Raw genomic sequence first — 6,836 nt, forward strand, 5'->3', positions numbered from 1 at the left:
CACAATAATATTTGCTGTATCTTTATGTTACTCTAAACATGTTTCTCCTACAACTGGTTATAAGGATCATCACTTAATTTAAGTTGTGTCTCACCATGTACGTTTCTGTCTTTCATCAACATACGGTTGCAGAACCTAGAAGCATGTACCGTCTAAACAGGCACATGGATTAATTTAATACAAGATGTGAACAAATCAGTAACGATTTTATGATAATAGAGTCTGAAGCATTCAAAAAATTCAGGCATTCTAAAGCTGGTATGCAAAAATAATCATTTTTTGCTACTATTAGAAATATCACTGAATGGATTCGTCTTTTCCCTCTCTCTCTCTCTCTCTTCTCTTCCTTTCTCTCTCTCTCTCTTTTTCCCTCCGCTCTCATTCATATTCTCTCTACGTGTCGGAGTAACTCTCACACTTCTGATAATGAGCGTAATCACGTAATTTTTTTTACAACTTAACTACGTATCAGAATAAATAATTATTTATATTAAGTTTATATAGTACATGTGAAGTGATTAATTTTTATCTTGTAATCCATGTTCCCTACTTTCACACAATTGCATTGCACATAAATTGATTTGGATATAACGAGATTAATTATAAATAATCGATAATTGATTCGCAGAGCCACTTAATTCAGTACTATATTCCCAATTTTCAATACGCTTGCAGAATTATATATTGACCTACTTGAATTTATACACACACACATACACACACACGCACTCATACAGACATACATACACATGCATGTATATATATATATATATATATATATATATATATTATAATAAATTAGAGACAAAACCACTATTATGCAAATCAAACAAAGAAAGACTTAAGCCAATACATAAAATAATTTATAAATTAAAATTTAACAAATGAATAACCACTACGATCGTTTCGTGTCAGCACATCTTAGACATTCTGCAGGTGGTTTCTAAACCTTCTTAGCGAGTTATAAACTATATATATATATATATAGTTACATAATACATAATGTACATATGTATGGTTATATATATATATATATATATACACACATATATATTTCGTTTTGGGATTTGGTTTGCAAGATTATTTATATGAGTTCGTGTGTTGAAGCATATATTCTGTTGTGTCTGGGGCGAGTCATTTTCTTCTTTTGCTTTTGTGCCACAGTCAAGTCAAGACTATTGAAAATGTTGCAAGACGCAACAAAAATTTTAGGAAAATAAAAATAAGAGATAAGTGGAATTTTACCGGTGAGTGTGTTACATTATAAGGCACAAAAAGAAAATTACTCTCCCCAGACACAATACAATATATATACGTATACATATATATATATATATATGTATATATATATATATATATATATATATATATATATATATATATAATATATATATATTAATATATATATATATATAATATATATATATATAATATATATATATATATATTCTGTTGTGTCTGGGGAGAGTCAATATATATAACAGGGTGCTATCAGGAGCAGCCGTCACTAGATTTCCAAAGAATGAACAGTTGGAACTTTAGATATTACCCAACCATCTGTTTCTAGTCTTAGGTGCCCTGGCAATTGGCTTCACTTGAGCAATCCGTTTTTCTTTTATCAATCTAATCACATGTCTACGTTACTGGAGATGCAATTTCCCAGTGCGCAGGAGTAGCTGCTCGAATAGGAGACCTTCCTACATCTCCAAGCAACGCTCCCAGTCCAGAAACGTTACTACAGACAATGTTCGTAGGAACCCCATTTCTCTTGTATTCGCGAATGTACGCTTTCGGTTCACTCCTGAATGTTCATAGCCGAATTGAAAACTTTATCAATCTCTCCTCTTTTGCAGAACGAATGCTAGAGCTGACTCATTAGTGTTCCAGCATTTGCAATTATAGCATCTAATCTAGGATTCTACCTTCCATCATTCGCCAGTACGTCACCGTGATACTTCAAGTTCTTGACTTGCCTCATGTGATCTTCCACTAACTTGCAGAGTGCACTGAGATGAATTTCTTGACATACCAAATGTCTCTGTCTTTATACTTGCAGCACTTTGTAGTGGAACCATTCAGTGAAAGTTAGAAATCCTCCGCAAATATCAGCGAACTGATTCTGTAACCAGTGACTGTGATACAACTTCCACAAAGACTGAATATCAATCCATATTGTAAAAATTATTAAAGGCTCGCGAGGAGGGGACCACATCCCCCATCTGCCAAAGTCTAATAACCACGTTGAAATGTTTCAATATGTTATCATTATTTCGAAGGCATCAAGGTCTTTGAGACTTTGAGGCAACCAGAAGTTGCCAATTAATCGTAGATTCCGACAAATCCCTCCACAGTATGTCCCGCGCGTAAGTGGTCATATTGGATTTTCAAGGTCTCCAAATGTAGGAGTACGTTGTTGGCAATATTCCCAATGTTTTTAGAACTCCTGCTATTGAATGATTATATTGCCACCAGTCGTGTTGCGTGCAAGAAGGAAACCACAATGTTCTTTACCACGAATTGAGATTAACAGTTTCCCTGTATGCCTAAGCTTACATTTCTTTTCAATAGACTTTTCTGAGGAAGCTGAAGAAGCACCTTTTTCAGAAACTTGGATTGTCATTAAATATTGGAGTTAGTTTGTTGCCTTTTCAGAAGTGCAATCACCACTGCAATCACCTGCATATATGAATCAACTGGAGAATTTATTCGCTAGTTAAGACCTTTGATCACTTCTATGACTTTAGCCTTAATGGAGTTAGACTTCATGATGGTACAGATTGATAAAACACGGTCGGTAGAATATTAGCTTCTCGTAGCAATATCGACGAATCGAGTCTCTTCCACGCGCTTTTCCATTCTGGAGTATCTGGATCACAGTTGCAAGAGTTTCACCATCGGTGTTGTATGTCGTGGAGGTAATGCAAGAACAATAACGTTTCCAGATTTCTTCCAGCCACAGAGCATTTTGTGAAACATGTATGTGAATAATCCATATTTTTATTGTTTTTTTCTTTTGTCTTGCTCGATTACATTTTGGTTGTTTTGCTAAATTTTTCTTGAGAACATTTCTTAGTGGTAAGACCATAGCGGAACTATTTCTAGCATAAGTGTGTCCACATAGTGGTTTCCCTCTAATACGTATATAATACAATTTTACTGAACCTTCAGTTTCTTTTATATGCTAGACTACTGGTGTGAAATCGATGTCAATTAAATTAATATCTAATTTCTCACCTTCATTTTAAATTTATATATATATATACCTTTATACAAATATTTAGATAACGAATATACATACATACATACATACATATATATATATATATATATATATAATATATATATATATATATATATATATAATATATATATATATATATATATATATATAATATATATATATATATATATATATATATATGGCAATAACAAAATGGAAAGCATCAAGAGGTGATATATCACATTTGATCCCCTTTATTTTCATATTGACGTATAAATTAAGGATAAAACAACTTTTTACCCTCACCTATTTATTACATTCAGTAGCGTAATCACCATGGCATGCAATGGGGAAACAATTATATATTAATAATTGGTTATTCTACCAGCAGTATATTGAATAGATATTATCCCATACTTGGTTGGATTCACAACCTCTAACTCACTTTGAATTATATATGTGAATATATACTCTTTTACTCTTTTACTTGTTTCAGTCATTTGACTGCGGCCATGCTGGAGCACCACCTTTAATCGAGCAACTCGACCCCGGGACTTATTCTTTGTAAGCCTCGTACTTATTCTATCGGTCTCTTTTCCCGAACTGCTAATGACGGGGACATAAACACACCAGCATCGGTCGTCAAGCAATGCTAGGGGGACAAACACAGACACACAGACACACACGCACATATATATATATACATATATACGACGGGCTTCTTTCAGTTTCCGTCTACCGAATCCACTCGCAAGGCTTTGGTCGGCCCGAGGGTATAGTAGAAGACACTTGCCCAAGGTGCCACGCAGTGGGACTGAACTCGGAACCATGTGGTTGGTAAGCAAGCTACTTACCACACAGCCACTCCTGCACCTATATTTTATATATTTTATATTTTATATTTTATCTAGTTTCAGCTAGATAGATAGATAGATAGATAGATAGATAGATAGATAGATAGATAGATAGATAGATAGATAGATAGATAGATAGATAGATAGATAGATAGATACTTCATTGTTCACATATCCGGCTTTACTTCGAAATATTTTATTTCTCAAGAATTCGCTTACTCATATTTCACATCATTTCCATTTTGACATTTAAATTACTATTTATAATTCTGTTTGCGTTTTAGTAAATACGTTTGCGAACGCGTCGATAACCCCCTAGGCTCCCGCATAAAGCGATAAAAAGTTCTCTTAATAAGAACAGGTAGTGCATGATTATAGCGAGGACATTTTACTGAAACAAATGCAGAATTCTTAAATTATACATAGAAAAAGAAAAAAAGTTCATAGAGGAAACGAAAAGTTGAAAAGATTTTTCTATCGAATTGTAAATGCAATTATGCACTTATTGTCAGATCAAAATTTGCATAAAATATTTCGGTTTTTCCTTTCTTACATAAGATTATTCAATGTCATTACACCATTAAAACTCGCATTTGGAAATTAAAACAATTAATTTCACGAAAATTTATATTACACGATACAGCGGTATTTATAAAGATAAAAATTATTATGACAGTTATATCACTTCTATTTTATGTTGCAAATAGTATAAACTTTAACACCTTGAATTCGGTGCTCTGTGCCACTTATTTTATATGGTAATTGAGAAAACTCTGAAATTGTGATATTTCTATCCTTATGAAACATCGCAATAAATTTAGCCACTCAAGAATTTGAAAAATACTGAAGCCCACTTATTGTTTTCCTATTGAAATCCAACAAAAAGTTTACCTGATAGGAAAACAGCATTTTCTATGTTAATATTATAATTTACATACTTTTCTTATGATGTTTCGGAAGGAGTAAGCCATTGTAGTTTTATTTTCCTCAGAACTTTCTTTGGCCTATAAATATCAATATTTTGTAATAATATTAGTGACTTATTAACAATTCACAAATCTTACAAGCAGGAACAACATTAAGAATAAGAAAACAATTTTATTTCAAAATAGGAGAAAACGTTCTTAAATTCAAAATACGAGGATTAAATATTTAAAAATGAATTTTGCATACAATGAAATTTTAGCTCAAAGAAAATACGATATAAATGCTTTAAGGAAAAGCAAAACTTGAGGATATATTAATTTGGTATTTTACACTACAGGAGAGCATAATCTATAGAGTGAATTGTTCTGGTAGGCTGAATCTTAACTCTCTAAGGTTTTTGATGGTTTTCCTTGTAGAACGTGATTTAATAGTTAGAAAATTATCGTATTTTAAACCAAAGAAATTGTGAAAAGTAGTACTACAACGGGGTATCAATTGGAATCGTCACCTGGAAATTATTGCATGGGCATGCCAAAACAAGTCTGAAGCCCACTGTCTAGCACTAAAACTTGAGATACCTGATCACAACCTTAGGAAGCGGAATTACATATTATAAACTGCTTTGAATGTTTACAATTATTAATTCACTTCATAATGTAAATAAGGTGAATACTACAGTTTTTTTTCAGTTTTCTCGCTTATCATTTAAAAGTCAAACAACCACAATTCAAAGAGTTAGTTTTGATAGTTAATGACTTAGAACAGTAAGTTTATAATGGGTGCTATAGTATTTACGCCAAGTATATTTTCGAACATTGAAATTAATTCAACTACATACTTTGAAATTGCTCGCGCCTGTTTCAATGGCATACTGATCAAGAAAAATGGTTTTATGTAAGAAAGGATATGTTGAGATATTTTATTTAATTTTTTATTTAAACGAACTTAAATACAACTAAATTTACAAACCAACATGATGTTGTCGGAGGATAAGAGGCCTTCCTTTTAATGTTTTTATTCATTGTGCACTTATTTCGTAAGACTTTATATGATTTTTTAATTGAAAACTTGAATATAAAGAATTTAAGATGGTTTCTTTTCCTTTTTCTTTCATATAATTCGACACAGTGAAGACAGAAAACACATCTACAGTTTTAGATTTGAAATGTGTCAGACACGAACAATGGGAGTCGTGTAGCCTCTGAAATATAAATGATAATGGTTGGATTTCTGTGCCATCGACATGATATCTGATTTATTTTATGTTATATTTTACTAAACATAGCTCTAAGTAGTGTGCTGCGTTCAACGTATTCATTCTACCGTTAATCGTATTAAGTTCAAAGCAACAACAATAAAAAAAGTGTTGATTCAAATTACAACAGAAGCCTTAGTAATTTTCAGAGATAACAAAATATTGAACGTAATATTTTAACACTTACTACGTCAGCTAAACTCACGCCATATGTTCATTACTACACACGCAAAATGAGAAGATACAATTACAATACAAAAATATTAATATATGTGCGTAACTATGTGTAAGTACATATATAATATATACAAAATATGTTGTGTGTGTGTCTGTGTGTTTGTGTGTGCGTGTGTAAGGATATCAGCAACGGCTGGGACTCCGGCAACGACAACAACGACGCTGAGTTAACGCTGAGTAAACGAAACAAAAGTTGGTGTGGCTACCATATCCGAAACACAGATATGAAAATGTGTCGGTTAAACTGCGCTCCCATTTAAGCAAGTCTGAACAACATTAAGCCCTCTTTTCGTTAATCGGAATGGAGCAACCTAACCCTAACACCACATGTCTCGCCAGTCGC

The sequence above is a fragment of the Octopus sinensis genome, linkage group LG2 (assembly GCF_006345805.1).
Source record: "Octopus sinensis linkage group LG2, ASM634580v1, whole genome shotgun sequence".
In the NCBI taxonomy this organism is placed as follows: Eukaryota; Metazoa; Mollusca; class Cephalopoda; order Octopoda; family Octopodidae; genus Octopus; species Octopus sinensis.